The following is a 16,498-nucleotide window of genomic DNA, read 5'->3' on the forward strand; positions in this document are numbered from 1 at the left end:
TCTGCATCCCATTTCTTCCCCTATCATGTCTACCATTCACTCATCTAAATAATGAGGTTTTTTTCCAATTTACTTTAGGGTTAATCATCATCTTTTAAACAAAATTGTATTCTACACACTTTATAATACTAGTAAAATTTCCTGGAATTACATTCTTATATTTTTAAAGGGAACAGTATATTATTAGGATAAAATGTCCCTAAAGAAAATAACAATACTACTTACTACTAATAAATCATTACTAAATCATAGGATGTGTTAGGCACTGTGCTAAAGACTTCGCATCCATAACGCCATTTCCCCCTCAACAGCCCTATGAGTCAGGTACTATTATTATATCGTATTATCATTCCCCTTTTAAGTATTACACAACAAAAGCATACAGAAGTTAAGTAAATTGCCTAATGTCACACAGGACTCAAAGATGGTTCTGAATAACTTTAAGGCACGAGCTCTTATCTTTATATACTACTTCTCATCCAATATACTTGACAGCTTAAATGGTTCGGTTGTAGAACCATAGCATTTTAAAGCCAAGAGAGTTTTTAAAGATCAACTACTCTATCCACGCCCTTAATTCTACAGATGAGGGGTGTGCAACCTGAGGTGATGTGCCCAAAATCACACAGAGAGTGGTAGAGCCGAGACCCATGCCTGGACCACAGGGCTGTACAGGGCACCTGTTCTCCGCTTTGTGCTAGGGAGCAATATTCCCAGACTCGGAGGGGATCACGAACCTCTCGTGAGCTGGGGGCAGGGGTGGTTGCGGCGCTGCCAACACTCAGCTGCCTGTGGCCTCATGCACAGCCCTGTGTAAGGACCAAGGGTGCATTTCTGAGGTCTCCAAATAAGTGTACATTCCAGTCCTACCCTTTCCCACCAGTCACACCACCTGCTGTTGGGAAGCTGTTTACTGGAAATAGTGAATGAACCCATTCCCGCTTCTGACTCACTGTGAGAGGGATAAACTATATCCAGCACGACATTTAAAAGGTTCAAGTGATTAACTGCATAATCCGTTGCGCAATTTGGCTACCCTTGGATAATATAATTAGGTATAATCCTTATACCTCTTTTTAAACTACCGGTAAGTAAACGTTAGAATGTGATGAGAAGAAAACAGGCCGACTCTTAAGGGAAGTGAATAGGAATAGGTGACCTTTGTTTATGTCTGTCTGAGTTTATAAATGCCTGTAATTCTTTCTTCCTTAAGCATAAACTGAAAGTGGTGGTGTTTCCTTTAAAAGTGACAGTATCACTCCTATTCAGCCTCCCTGTCCCTGTGAATTAATAAGTATAAGGCTGAGAGTCAGCTCTTCCCTAAAAGACTCTGAAAGCATTTTCTGTCAACTTTTAACTGACAATGCAACCTACATAAATTACGTCTATTTTTTGTTTTATGGCTGAATTCAGACAGTGGAGTCAAAGTGAAGTTCAGTAGTCACAGCACCATCCTAGCTCTCATCCTAGCTCTCTAACCAGCTCTAGGAAGCCAGGCACGCATTGTAACCTCTTGGACCTCTCCCTCAGTTTAAAGATCTATACAACAAAGGGACTGGATTAGGTGAGCTCCAAGAATCCTAGCTAGCTCTTAAATTTCAAGATTTTATGATCTTATGATTCTTTCAGGAAGCAATATTTATTGACAAAAAGGTTAAGCCACATCCTGTTGGGGGCTGCATTCCCAGTGCCCCCATCCGAATGCTGCTGGAGTACTGGCACCCGGGCCACAGCAGTGAGCTACAGAACACAGGCTACACTTCCTGCAGGGCCAATGTGACTCAGATTTCTGGAGGGAAGTTAAGCAATTCAACTAGTACCTTAAATAAGTAACTGGTAATAACTTAATGTATTGTTTTAAAACAGATGTAGTATGGTAACTCCATAATATATTATGAGAAACATTTTAAAGATAAAGCCTTTTTAAAGTTGTGCTTTTACAACCGCATAGCACAGGGAGATCAGCTCGGTGCTTTGTGACCACCTGGAGGGGTGGGATGGGGAGGGTGGGAGGGAGGGAGATGCAAGGGGGAAGAGATATGGGAACATATATATATGTATAACTGATTCACTTTGTTATAAAGCAGAAACTAACACACCATTGTAAAGCAATTATACTCCAATAAAGATGTTAAAAAAAATAATAAAGTTGTGCTTTTAAAAAGCCATTTATGCTTGTAGGTATATACCTGAGAATTAAAATCATATGTTCACACAAAAACTTTTACATAAGTGCTCACTGTAGCATTATTCATAATAGCCAAAAAGTGGAAACAACACAAATGTCCATCAACTGTTGATCAGATAAGAAAAATACGGTGTATACACACAATGGAATATTGTCCAGCTATAAAAAGGAATGAAGTACTAATACCTGTTAATCACATAGTTTAACTTTGAAAACATTACGCTAAGTGAAAGAAGCCAAACACAAAAGGACATATATTGTGTGAGTCCATGTGTATGAAATGTCCAGAATGGGCGAATAGTGACAGGAAGTAGATTAGTGGTAGCCAGGGCCTGGGAGGAGGAGGGAACGCATAGTCACGTCTCATAGCTCCAGTCTGCATGGGGTTTCTTTTGGGGTGACAAAAATGTTCTAGAATTAGGTAATGCTAATGGTTGTACAACTTGGTGAACATGCTAAAACCCAATAAACTGCATATTGTAAACAGGTGAATTTTATGGTACGTGAATTATGTCCACATTTTAAAAAAAGCCTTTTAAAGCAAATCCCCACATTCCCAGGGCAAAGGGAAGAGACCTCAGGTTTGTGTTTGAACTCTCCCCTTAGAAGAACTTCTTCGCAAAGGTTTGAAGGGGGAATGTTCTGTGTTTGTAAGTATTATGTGGGCATGGAAAGTCTCTCAAATATTAACTGAACCCTATTATTATGTGTGGCATTCCAATGCTGGTCACTGGAGAATGGAATGATAAATTAGACATGAATATATTATATAGGGTATACTTATATTTATTTTAAACATTTCTACTTGAACGAGACTTCTGACTGAACTGACTGCCCACTGTAAAGACCTGAGCAACAACCAATTGCTTAAACCCGCTGTATCATGAAAACACCATTGAAAAATACAATAGGGAAAGAAAAAATACCTTGTTTGTCACTGCTTTGTTGGCCTTTCCATTCACCTACTAATGACAATAAAAAATAGAAAAGCACGTGCCGTTCTCTCAGCCTAGCCCGCCTGCTCCCAGCTATTCACATCGTGTGCCCACACTTCATCCAGGTCTCTGTTCAGTTTCACTCGAGAGGACTCCCTCCCCGGAACACCTTATCGGAGTCACCACTGCTCTCCCCTCCCACTGGGGCTCTCTCTATTTCTTCAGAGTGCTCAGCAATATCTCACTTTAATATTTAGTGGTTTTAATTCTTCACTGTCCATCTCTCCCTACTCTGTGAGAAGACCTATATCACTCACGGATATATCCACAAGCCCTGGAACACTGTTTGGCACACAGTAGAAGCTCAACTGCTGTGGTGAATGAGTAAACCAAATCAATGAACAATATCCCTTTTCTAACCTTTCACAATCCCTTTGTGCATTCCTCCTGTTTTTAATTCTCTCCTTAATCAGCTTACACTTCATGACCTTTCATTCCTTTGCTAATGCCCTTCGTTTTCTTCCTCTCGTCGTCAATCACTGCATTTATTTCACAAAAGGACGACCTTGGATGAATCCGGCTATATGCCTTCTCTGTGCTGGGAATGGAGCAACTGAAAGTGGCTGGAAAAAAATTATAGAATTGGTTGACTGTGTCATGTTAAATTTATTACCATAAATCTTGAATGAACCCTCTCTAATCCACAGCAATCCTGCTATACTTCTTTAGTAACATGATTTTCCACTCTCCAAGATGATATTTCATGTCTCCTCCTCTCTTCTCAAACCCATGTCCTTCCATTCTTGCTTCACTGGAAAAAAGAGGCATCAGAGAAGCTTCTCATTACCCCACCATCAAATTTACAAACCACTCTACGTCCCTCCAGTTACAATGGAAGATTCTGGTCCTAATCAGCCATTCCCTCCACGCCACCTTTGAGCCCATCTCCTCTCACCTTCTCAAGGACGTCACTTTCAATTCTCCCCTCCCACTCCCTCTCCACTAGATCATTCCCATAATCACATGCGTGCTCTGTAATTATCTTTAAAAACAAAAAACAACAACCAAAAAAACAACTTCCTTCATCTTAGTTCTCTCACTAGCTGTGGTCCCATGTTATTTGCTTTCCTTTAGAGCACACACCTCCAAAACAGCTGTCTTCACCACATCTACTTCTTCATCTTCAGTGCCCCCAAATCTGTGTGTTTTGTTTGTTTGTTTTTTTGGTCACTAGCCACAGAAAGTGCTGAAAACAGTCACTCACAGCTTGGTTTCCATCTTACTCAGTTAGCAACATCTGACCCAGGTGATTCCTTCTAATAGCTGCCACATCATCACTGATAGGGGGAAAAAATTGCCTACCTCATGGACCAACTCCACATGATCTCCTTGGCTGCTGCTTCTCCTCTATACAATAAAGTTACATATCTACTGGTTATTGGTTCGTTTTGTGTATCCTCTACTAAATAGAAGTCCTATGAAGGTAAATAATTGGTCTCCCTTACTCATTAGTAAAACTACAATGCCACTGAAAAGTGCCTTGTATAGTAGGAGCTCAATAAATATGTGTTGAATAAATAGTTGAATGAAATTGGAGTGACTCAAGGGTTGATGTAGAGAATTCTTCTTTTCCCAAATATATAATGATCTCAGAACATTTTCATTTCTTTTAAATACAACCAATATCCTAATGACTCCCAAATCTGTATCACTATCTTTCACATTTCTCCTAAGCTACTTAAGTCTAACTGCTTACTTGGCAACTCTACCTTGCTGTCTAATAAGCACCTAAATTTAGTCCAAACCTGAGCTTTTGATTTATCAGCAAAATAATTTATGTCAGTCCTTGAGTTTCTTCCCCAGATTAGCAAATGGTACCCAGTTGCTCAAGCCAATGTCTTAGGTATCAACCTTGATTCCTCCCTTTTCCATACCTCCCATCATCAAACCTATCATCAAGTCCAGTCAGCACTCTCCAAAGTAACTGGGATTCATTCACTTCTCTCTGTGTACACAGCCAACCCAGTCATAGCCATCATTTTTCACCTAAATTACTTCAATCATCCTGCTTTCTATAAGCTTTGTATACGTAAATCAGATGATATCATTCCTCAAGCAATGTCTCATCATTACTCCAGGAATAAAATCCAAACTATTTACCATAACCTACATAGCCTCGCGTAATCTAGCCCTTGCCTTCTTCTCTAACCTCATCTCACACCACTTACCCCTCCCTTACTATGCCTCAGACACAATGGCCACCTTTTCTACCTTCAAATACTCCAAGTCCTTTCCTGCCTTCAAGTATTCGTCCTTCACATTCCCTCTCCTTGGAATGCCTCTCCACCATTTCTTTAGCATGGCTGGTATATTCTCCTCCTTCAGCTCCTATGTCACCTCCTCCAAGAGGCCTTCTTTAACAACCCCATCTAAAGTGGCTCTCCTGATTACTCTCTTCTCTTATTAACCTGCTTTACTTCAAACACAGTACTTATTCTAATTTGTAATTCACGATTTTGTTTTACATTTTGATTTATTTATTGTACATCACCTCCAGTAGACTTTAAGGTTCATGTGGGTAAGGATTTGCCCAGTGTATCCCCAGCATTCTGTAGGTATTTAATAAGCGTTTTTTTGAACGAATAAAGAAAACAATGTCAACTCTTACATTTCCCTTGCCTTTAGTATTAATTTCCAACCATTAAAGAAATGTGATGGATCTCCATGATATTGAGAATCAGATAATAATACATTTTCTTACTACCTGAGTAATATAATAATGGGTGAGGGTAGGTGGCAAAGAAGCTGTTATTATGACAGGCAGAGGTTGTTAGAGAGCTGCAATTGGTATGCTGGAATCAAACCACACAAGTGATTTGACCAAATTTAGTGAGTTGGAGAGATGATAGAGAGCAATGCTGATATGATTACAAGTGGGTGTAACAGCCCAAGCCTAAGGCCTCCTACAGGAAAAAGATACATAACACACTGCTACTTTGCACACAACCAGGATCCAATAAATGTCATTGGCAGATTGCAGACCACTCCTTACAATACCATAAAAGTCTCCACTTTAATTCAACTGTATTTGCAAAATGAATCTTAATTTGACTGACTATAACAAATGAACAGGATGTTTTCTTAAAACTCAAAAGTAATACGATGTTATCTTTACATAAATAAAGGGAACAAATTGAATTAAAATAGCATTTAACAGATTTTCATTATGTAAACTTTTGGGAAGAAATCTGTTCTTGGGCTTGGACCAGGGAAATATAAAGGGAAGAGGTGAGAAGTAGTTAAGTTTCAGATATATTTTGAACTCATTACTTTTACTTTATAAACTACAACTATAATAGTCACAAGTACAACCTTAACTGTCTTTTAAAATTGCTTTACAGAGAATGTTGAAAATTGTTTTACAGAGAATGGCAACCAGTCATTTCTGATTAAAGAAAAAGGGATAAGAATGAATATAGCAAGAGATGGTTAAAGATTTAAGCATCATTAAACATTAGAATCTAGACTTCTGATCTTACTATTACAATCCATTACAGTTTTCTCTTCCTTCAGCTCCTCTGTCACCTCTTTGGAGAGGCTTTTTGTAACAGCCTCATCAAAATCAGCTCTCCCCAGTTACTCTCAACTTGCTTTACTTCTGTAACAGTAACAACTGGTTTAAGATTGGTTTAGGTGTCCATATGTTGTGCTGGTGATTTCAGATCTATTCTTAATATATGTGCATATTAGCCCACCATGCTTTCTTGTTTCACAGTCCTGAAGAAGCTCTACTTTTTACTGATTTGCACAGGGGTTTGAATCTGTTGTCAGAGGCGAGTGAGCGAGTGCCAGACTCAGGCCTTTTTACCTGCTGGTCCCCCTGCCTGGGATGCTCTTCCTCCTCATGTCTATATGGCTTGCTCCACCATATCACTGTGATCTCCACTCATCTCAGAGGGGCTTCCCTCAATTTTCTATAGGAAATAGTGATGCCAACTTCCCTCTCTCCTCTCATACACCATTAATCTCAAGTCCTTATCATGGTTTTAATTTTCTTCACAGAATGTATCATCAAATGTCATATTAATTTTCTTAATTGTTTACTGTCTGTGTCCCCCTCCTAAAGAGGCAAAGTCCACGAGGGCAGAGACTTTTTTAAAAAAATTAAATGCTATAGCTCCAGTTCACAGAATACTAACTGCTACACAGTAGGTGTTTAATAAATGGTGGTTCAAATTATACTTTATTGCTGTTTTCAGGACATTACATCCAAAAAAAAGCAGAAAACATTTTTTTTTCATGTGCACATGGAACATTCTCTAGGATTGACCACATATTAGGGCACAAAACAAGCCTCAACAAATTTAGGAGTATAGAATTATTTCAAGCATCTTTTCTGACCACAGTGGCATGAAACCAGAAATAAACCACAGAAAAAGAAACAAGAAAAAAATGATTATATAGAGACTAAACAACATGCTACTAAAAAAACAACAGGTCAATGATGAAATCAAAGAAGAAATTAAAAAATACCTTGAGTCAAATGACAATAAAAACAGAACCATACCAAATCTATGGGATGCAGCAAAAGCAGTTCTTAGAGGGAAGTTCATAGCAATACATGCCTTCTTCAAGAAAAAAGAAAAATCTCAAATAAACAGTCTAACCCACCACCTACAAGAATTAAAAGAAAACCTAAAGTCAGCAGAAGGAAGTAATAAAGAGAGGAAATAAATAAAATAGAGACAAAAAAATAGAAAAATGAATAAAACCAACAGCTGGTTCTTCGAAAGAGTAAACAAAATTGACAAACCTCTGGCCAGGCTCACCAAGAAGAAAAGAGCAAAGACCCAAGTGAAGAAAATAATAAGTGAAAGAGGAGAAATCACAACTGATACCACAGAAACACACACACACACACACACACACCAAAAGAGAAACTGTACAATTATATGCCAACAAATTCAACAACCTAGAAAAAAATGGACAAGTTTCTAGCAATATACAGCCCAACAAAACTGAATCAAGAAGAAATAGATAACTTGAACAAACTGATCACTGGTAGTGAAATAGAATCTGTTAATAAAAGAAAACTCTCTACAAACAATAATCCAGGAACAGATGGTTTCACAGGTGAATTCAACCAAACATACAAAGAAGAACTTATACTGATCCTTCTCAAACTCTTCCAAAAGATTGAAGGGGAAGGAATACTCCTAAAGACATTCTACATTCTATGGTATCACCCTGATACCAAAACCAGACAAAGATACCACCAAAAAAGAAAATTACAGGCCAATATCTTTGATGAATATAGATGCAAAAATTCTCAAGAAAATATTACCAAACCGAACCCAACAACACATAAAAAAGATCATACACCACGACCTAATTGGATTCATCCCAGGGTCACAAGGATAGTTCAACATATGCAAATCAATCAATGTGATACACCACATCAACAAAAGAAAAGACAAAAACCACAGGATCATCTCAATAGATGCAGAAAAAACATTTGATAAAATTCAACATTCATTCATGATAAAAATCCTTACGAAAGTGAGTATAGAGGAAACATATTTCAACATAATAAAAGCTATTTATGACAAACCCACAGCCAACATAATTCTCAATGGTGAAAAGCTGAAAGTGTTCCTGCTAAAATCTGGAACAAGACAAGGATGCCAACTCTCACCATTTCTATTCAACATAGTACTGGAAGTCCTAGCCACAGCAATCAGACAAGAAGAAGAAATAAAATGTATTCAGATTGGTAGGGAAGAGGTAAAATTATCATTATATGCTGATGACATGATGCTATATTAATATATTATGGATAACCCTAAGACTCCACACAAAAACTACTAGAACTGATAAATGAATTCAGCAATGTAGCAGGATACAAGATTAACACACAGAAATCAGTTGCATTTCTTTACACTAACAATGAAATATCAGAAAGGGAATGTAAATAAACAATCCCTTTTAAAATCTCATCAAAAAAAAAAGTACTTAGGAATAAACCTCACCAAGGAGGTGAAAGACATATACTGAGAACTACAAAACAGTAATAAAGGAAACTGAAGGTGATTCAAAGAAATGGAAAGATATCCCATGCTCTTGGACTGGAAGAATTGATACTGTTAAAATGGCCATGCTACCCAAAGCAACCTACAGATTTAATGTGATCCCTATCAAATTACCCATGACATTTTTCACAAAACTAGAACAAATAATCCTAAAATTTATATGGAACCATAAAAGACCGAGAATTGCCAAAGCAATCCTGAGGAAAAAGAACAAAGCTGGAGGCATAATGCTCTCAGACTTCAGACAATACTACAAAGCTACAGTAATCGAAACAGCATGGTATTGGCACAAAAACAGACATATGGATCAATGGAATGGAATAGAGAGCCCAGAAATAAACCCATACACCTACAGTCAATTAATCTTTGACAAAGGAGGCAAGAGTATACAATGGGGAAAAGACAGTCTCTTTAGCAAGTAGTGTTGGGAAAGTTAGACAGCCGCAGGCAAGTCAAGGAAGTTAGAACACACCTTCACAGCATACACAAAAATAAATTCAAAATGGCTTAAAGACTTAAATATAAGACAATGACACCATAAAACTCTTAGAAGAGAATATAGGCAAAACATTCTCTGACATAAGTCGTAAAAATACTTTCTTAGGTCAGTCTTCCAAGGCAATAGAAATAAAAGCACAAATAAACAAATGGGACCTAATCAAACTTATAAGCTTTTGCACAGCAAAGGAAACCATTAAAAAAAAGAAAAAAGACAACCTACAGGCTGGGTGAAAATATCTGCAAATGATGCAACTGACAAGGGATTAATTTCCAAACTATACAAACAGCTCATACAACTCAACAACAATAAAACAAGAAAACCCAATCAAAAAATGGGCAGAAGACCTGAACAGACATTTCTCCAAGAAAGACATACAGATGGCCAATAGGCACATGAAAAGATGCTCAACATCACTAATTATTAAAGAAATGCAAATCAAAACTTCAATGAGGTACCATCTCACACTGGTCAGAATGCCCATCATTAAAAAGTCTACAGGACTTCCCTGGTGGCGTAGTAGTTAAGAATCTGACTGCCAATGTAGGGGGCATGCATTCAATCCCTGGTCCAGGAAGATCCCACATGCTGTGGAGCAACTAAGCCTGTGCACCACAACTACTGAGCCCACGTGCCAAACTACTGAAGCCTGCAAGCTCTAGGGTCTGTGTGCTGCAACTACTGAGCCCACGTGCTGCAACTACTGAAGCCTGCATGCCTAGAGCCCGTGTTCTGCAACAAGAGAAGTTACGGCATTGAGAAGCCCGTGCACCGCAACGAAGAGTAGGCCCCACTTGCGGCAACTAGAGAAAGCCTGCACACAGAAATGAAGACCCAACACAGCCAAAAATAAAATAAAATTAAAAAAAAAAGTCTACAAATAACAAATGCTGAAGGGGGTGTGGAGAAAATGGAACCCTCCTACACCATTGGTGGGAATGTAAATTGGTACAGCCACTATGGAGAACAGCATGGAGGTTCCTTAAAAAACTAAAAATAGAGCTAATATATGATCTAGCAATCCCACTCCTGGGCATATATCTGCTCAGGAGATAATTCAAAAAGATACAAGCACCCCAATGTTCATTGCAGCATTATTTACTACAGCCAAGACATGGAAGCAACCTAAATGTCCACTGACAGATGAATGGATAAAGAAGATGTGGCACATATATACAATGGACTATTACTCAGCCATAAAAAGAAACGAAATTGAGTTATTTGTAGTGAGGTGGATGGACCTAGAGTCTGTCATACAGAGTGAAGTAAGTCAGAAAGAGAAAAACGAATACCGTATGCTAACGCATATATATGGAATCTAAAAAAAAAAAAAAAAAACTGGTACTGATGAACCTAGTGGCAGGGCAGGAATAAAGATGTAGACATAGAAAATGGACTTGAGGACACGGGGGGCAGGGGGAAGCTGGGGCGAAGTGAGAGTAGCATCGACGTATATACACTACTGAATGTAAAATAGTTAGCTAGTGGGAAGCAGCTACATAGCACAGGGAGATCAGCTCGGTGCTTTGTGAAGACCTAGAAGGGTGGGATAGGGAGGGTGAGAGGGAGGCTCAAGAGGGAGGGGATATGGGGATATATGTATGCATATGACTGATTCACTTTGTTGTGCGACGGAGACTAACGCAGTTGTGAAGCAGTTATACTCCAATAAACATATATATATATTTTAAAAAGTATATAAGGGAATAGTCTATTAGCCACAAGCCTTCAGAGTTGCCAATGGAAAGCAGTCACTGTGCTTTAAAAACAAATGCAGAGAATTGATTAATCTAGCAAATTAGTTAGGTGGAGTTCTGTTAAGCAAACTTTTATTGTATACTCTATAAATGTGATTGATTACTTAATGTGCAAAAGAGTTACTATGACTTTCCTGAAATAAATTTGAGTCAACTTTTATTTATACATACATGGTGCAATTCAATTGATATTTCTGAGTAAATATAAGGAACTAGAATAAGTGCTTTGGAAGACATAAGAACGTATGAGTGATTCCACAACTTTTAGAGAAAACCCAATGTACATGTAAATATGAGACATTTTTCTTAACTTTGAAGAACTTATAATGCAATACAAGAGAAAAAACCAACTTTCCCAGGCAGAAGGTGAGACTTGTTCTCATAAAAGGAGAGAGAGAGCATCCTAAGACAACACAGGAGATGGGGATTAACTGCACCTGGAGAATGAGAGAGGGCTTCCTAGGGGGAAGAGAATTTGAGATGTCTTAGTTGGACCTCCACTCTCCCAACCAGAAGTAGACCCTGCAACAAGGATTGAGGGCAGGTAGTTGATATCGGTAGTTCAGCAGGGGAATGGGACAATAATGGAGGGAGAAAGTAGTTAGTAAGGGGTGTCATTATTAAGCTACTAGAGCTTTTTCAGTGGTTCTAAAGCTTCAACCTAGAGGGAAGCTCTGGGAAACTCTATAAAATACACTCCTGAGAATTATTCCACCCAAGGAGTAAGGTTGGGAATTTATACCTCCATACTCCTCAGTCATTGGTTAAAGGCTGCTCCTGGAGGGATACGACTTTCTAGGCACTTCTGGTCCACAGAAGTATAACCTCTATCCCTAGGAGGCCAACTGGCGAAAACAGCAGAAATTCAGATCTAAAGCAAATACAAGTAATCTTTGAAAATCTTCAAATATTCTCTTGCTATTTACTGAGCGCCCCTATTTGTCAAATATACACAATATAATGATTGAAAGTAGGCAACTTCTGAGGTGTCAGTCCCGAAGTATTGCTTTCTCACTGTAAGTAAAGGTTATACAGTATAATAATGTTTTCACAAGCAAAAGCAATTTAGTCTATCTTCTGTTAAACATTCCTCACAATAGGAAAGAAGGAACTTAACACCTGGCACATATATATCTAATCTATTCCAATGATTTCTGAGCAGACATGACCTTCTAATGTTTATCTGTAAGCACTCTACAAAACAAAATGTCTGGGGAGAAGAAATTAGTAATCTGAATTGTAAATATGTGACTATGATCTAAAAACTGGAGCCATAAAAGTACCCCAAGCTAAGTAATAAGTTTTAAAACTACTTTTATTACTTAATGCTTTATACTTATTGATAATCTAATCAGTTTCCACTACTGGAAGGTGCCCATTTGAGTCATGCAAGCAAACAACATTCTATCATGCTATTTTATCTTTGCTTTTATTAACCATCATTGAATATTTTTTAACCTTCAAACTTAGAAGCAATCTAAAAGGCACAGCTCATGATCCAAGGAAAGGTTTGATCTGACAAAATGAGCAGATGAATTTAGTGTCACCTCTGAGTTCCTCAGTGCTCAAAATGATAACCTACAGATTTTGGTGGGTACAAGTTAGTCATTCTTACTATGTAAGTTCACCCACACAAAGAGACAACACAGCTAAATCACAAATATCAAACAACAACATAAAAACCAAAACATTTTTTATTTTCTATTATGACTCCACTGCTACCCAGTTTGGAGTATTCTTGAAGGGCTACAGAAAAGACCAGTAGTAGTAACAACATGTAGGACTAGAGTCAGAAGAACAGAATTCAAGTCCTTTCCTGATATTAAATTGCTATAATAGATACAGAATGAATAATGTATAAATGTTCATGGTACTGATATTCCAATTTAAAACTACAATTTTGGTTATTTCTGTACTTCGCCTGTAATCAGTACTTTGAGTTCAAAACCCAGCTGTCATTTACTGCTATTGACCTTGAATAATTTACTCTTTAGATTTCCTCATCTGCAAAACAGAATTAAGATCACTTACTTTCCAGGATTACTTTGAGAAGTAAATGAGATCATATGAATAGAAGAACTTAGCACAGTATCTGCATAAAGTCCCCCTTCTCCTTTTCACCCCTCTGTTCCTGCACTGATTTTGCTTGTGTGTTGTAGACTGCAAATTCCCTTAGGGACAGAGACATGTCTTATTTTCTGAAAAGGCCCAGCACTTAGTCCAGATCTGTACACAGAGTAGGCATTAAATGAAAAAAAAAAAAAAAAGTGAACAAACCTGTTGAAGTTAATTTTAGATTATAGCTCTAAATGAAAAATGGAGACACACGCAATGTTTTTGAGCATGAAAAAGACATGGGAAATGTTCTAGTAAGTTTATGTGATACACCAGTTTATATGATAAATGACTCTACAGGAATGGAATAAACTTTGTAATCAGACTTGCCAAAACATATATTGACAAGTGAGCATGTCCCTTAACTAATCACTGTTGTAAGATTTTCCTTTTGCTCAAAACATTTTAAAGTAACTGTTTTGAGAGTCTGCATGTGAGTCACACAGGAAAATCAGCATAATTATTTTATAACCAGATTTCAATTTTAAAACCATAAGTTAATATTTAATCACTAGTCCCCAACTTAGTGAACTGCTGCAGCTCAAAATGATTATTGACTACTTTTTGTAATCAAATAAAGCATTACAGTACAAGGATTTCCCAGTCCAACAATGTATAAAAAAATAGGACACATGAATGACATATATTTGAAGACAATTTCTAAATAAATTCCCAAAGATATGCTAAGTGATAGCAACACACTGTCTAGTAAAGACAGTCTCACAAAATGTTTATTTGGAATAGAGACTCATCTAGATACTTCTAGATAGATATTTAGTAACATATTAATCACATTATTTTGTGTATGTACATACATATGAGGCTCTACATGAACCCTATACATTAAGTATATATACTCATAATTTACGCACAAAGCATATAAATAATGTGGATATACTAGGTAGACCAAACGCACAGCCTTCCTGTACGCCTCAGTATCTGCTACCCTCCTGGGTAAATTCAGGATCAATATGGACAAAGCATCATCTTTGTCATCCTTTAACTATCTCTTTTCCAATGATTTTCTTTTTTTCTTCCATGTCAGTCACTCATTCTCATAAACACAACTTAAACCTCACCATCTCTGCAGACAGTTCCACCTCCAAAATGACTATTGCAAACACCCCATCCTCTGTTCACAGCCCCCTACTCTTCCAGCTTGCCTCCTCACCTACTCTCATCTCAAACATTCTCCAGCCCACCTGGAGTCTCCAGGGCCTTCTATGGTGTTGCTCCTTCACATCCTAACTCACACGGCAGGTCCTCTCACCACCTTCACTGCCACCACCTGGGTCCAAGCCGCCGCTGTATCTTAAGGTGACTATTGTGATAAACTCCCAGTGGGTCTCCCTGTTTTTGCCTGTCCCTCTCAACAGTCCATTCTCAGCGTAGCAGTTAGAGTAATCCTTGGAGTAGATAAGTCCTATCATGGCACTCTTCTGATCGATACTAATAAAAAACTGCCAGGATAAAAATCCAGGTCCTTACAATTACCTGTAAGAGCACACACGATCTGGTCCCTTGTTGTCTATGTGACCCCTTTTCTTCTCACTTTCCCCCTTGCTCACTGTAATCCAACCACACCAGCCTTCTCAACTCTGCTCAGCACACAGACCAGCTATACTTTCATCTCAGGCCTCTGGATAGCTCTTCTCCCCCACCAGCAGTGCTCCTCTCTCAAGGGTCTTCAAGGTTTGCTCCTTTACCTCCTTCAAGTCTCTGTTCAGACGACCCTTGTAGATGAAACATTTTGTTCATCTTATTTAAATCAGCAAATGACATTTACCAGCACTACTTCTGTCCTCCCCTGCTTTCTCTCCATAGAACATATCACCGTCTGACAAAGTACCCATTTCCTTAATCCTTTGTTTATTGTCTGTTGTTTACTGTATCCTCATTAGAATATAAGCTTCAAAAGGGCAGACACTTTTGTCTCTCACTCACTGATGTACTCCCTGTTCCTAGAACAATGCTTTGCACATGGTAGGCACCAGATGATTATTTAATGAAAGCAGCCTAGATTTCACGGTCCATTATTTCAACCATATTTTTGCCACCAAACTTTGTGTATATAAGTATTTAGGTGATTAAGTTAATTCTTGAGTGCAGGGGCTTCCCTGGTGGTGCAGTGGTTGAGAATCTGCCTGCCAATGCAGGGGACATGGGTTCGAGCCCTGGTCTGGGAAGATCCCACATGCCGTGGAGCAATTAGGCCCGTGAGCCACAATTGCTGAGCCTGCGCGTCTGGAGCCTGTGCTCCACAACGGGAGAGGCCGCGATAGTGAGAGGCCCGCGCACCGCGATGAAGAGTGGCCCCCGCTCGCCGCAACTAGAGAAAGCCCTCGCACAGAAACGAAGACCCAACACAGCCATAAAATAACAAATAAATTAATTAATTAAAAAAAAAGACGACTCCAAGGTTTAAAAAAAAAAAAAAAAAAAAAAAAAAAAAAAAAAAAAATTCTTGAGTGCAGATAAGGGAAAAGCTTCACTAAAGTTTGCACTTAAATCATCTCATGAGAGAAACTCTAAAATTATTCTGAAGCTGGAGAAATTAAACTATGGCTATTAGATGCCTACTTGAAAGATGTGATTCTCTTAACCCATTTATTCAGAAATATAGCTTTGACCTTCCAGTTTGACAAAATAAAGGCACTTCCACTTATGCTCTTCTTTGAAACCTACAATAAAAATAATGAAAAAGAAAAAAGAAAGCTTCACCTTGCGTAAGAAATGGCCATAACTGTAGACAACCAACTGTGAATACTACTTGTCAAATTCAACAAAATGTGGACCAAAAGCCCAATAGCCAACATACACATTCTCAGACCTCCAGCAGACTACAGATTTCCCCAAATGTCACAGTCCTAAGAGGTCTATCCAAAATTCCTGTGACTGAAGTTGCTAGATGTGCT

General features: G+C 38.3%; 2 protein-coding genes across 5 annotated transcripts in view; one reads left to right on the plus strand and one right to left on the minus strand.

The window, feature by feature from the left end:
* HERC3 (HECT and RLD domain containing E3 ubiquitin protein ligase 3) overlaps positions 1-16,498 on the plus strand; it is a 513,145-nt gene that overhangs the window by 364,540 nt on the left and 132,107 nt on the right. The window lies entirely within an intron of this gene.
* FAM13A (family with sequence similarity 13 member A) overlaps positions 1-16,498 on the minus strand; it is a 340,455-nt gene that overhangs the window by 186,771 nt on the left and 137,186 nt on the right. The gene's annotated exons all lie outside the window — the stretch shown is intronic.

Source organism: Balaenoptera ricei, chromosome 5, assembly GCF_028023285.1.
Source record: "Balaenoptera ricei isolate mBalRic1 chromosome 5, mBalRic1.hap2, whole genome shotgun sequence".
Taxonomy (NCBI): domain Eukaryota; kingdom Metazoa; phylum Chordata; class Mammalia; order Artiodactyla; family Balaenopteridae; genus Balaenoptera; species Balaenoptera ricei.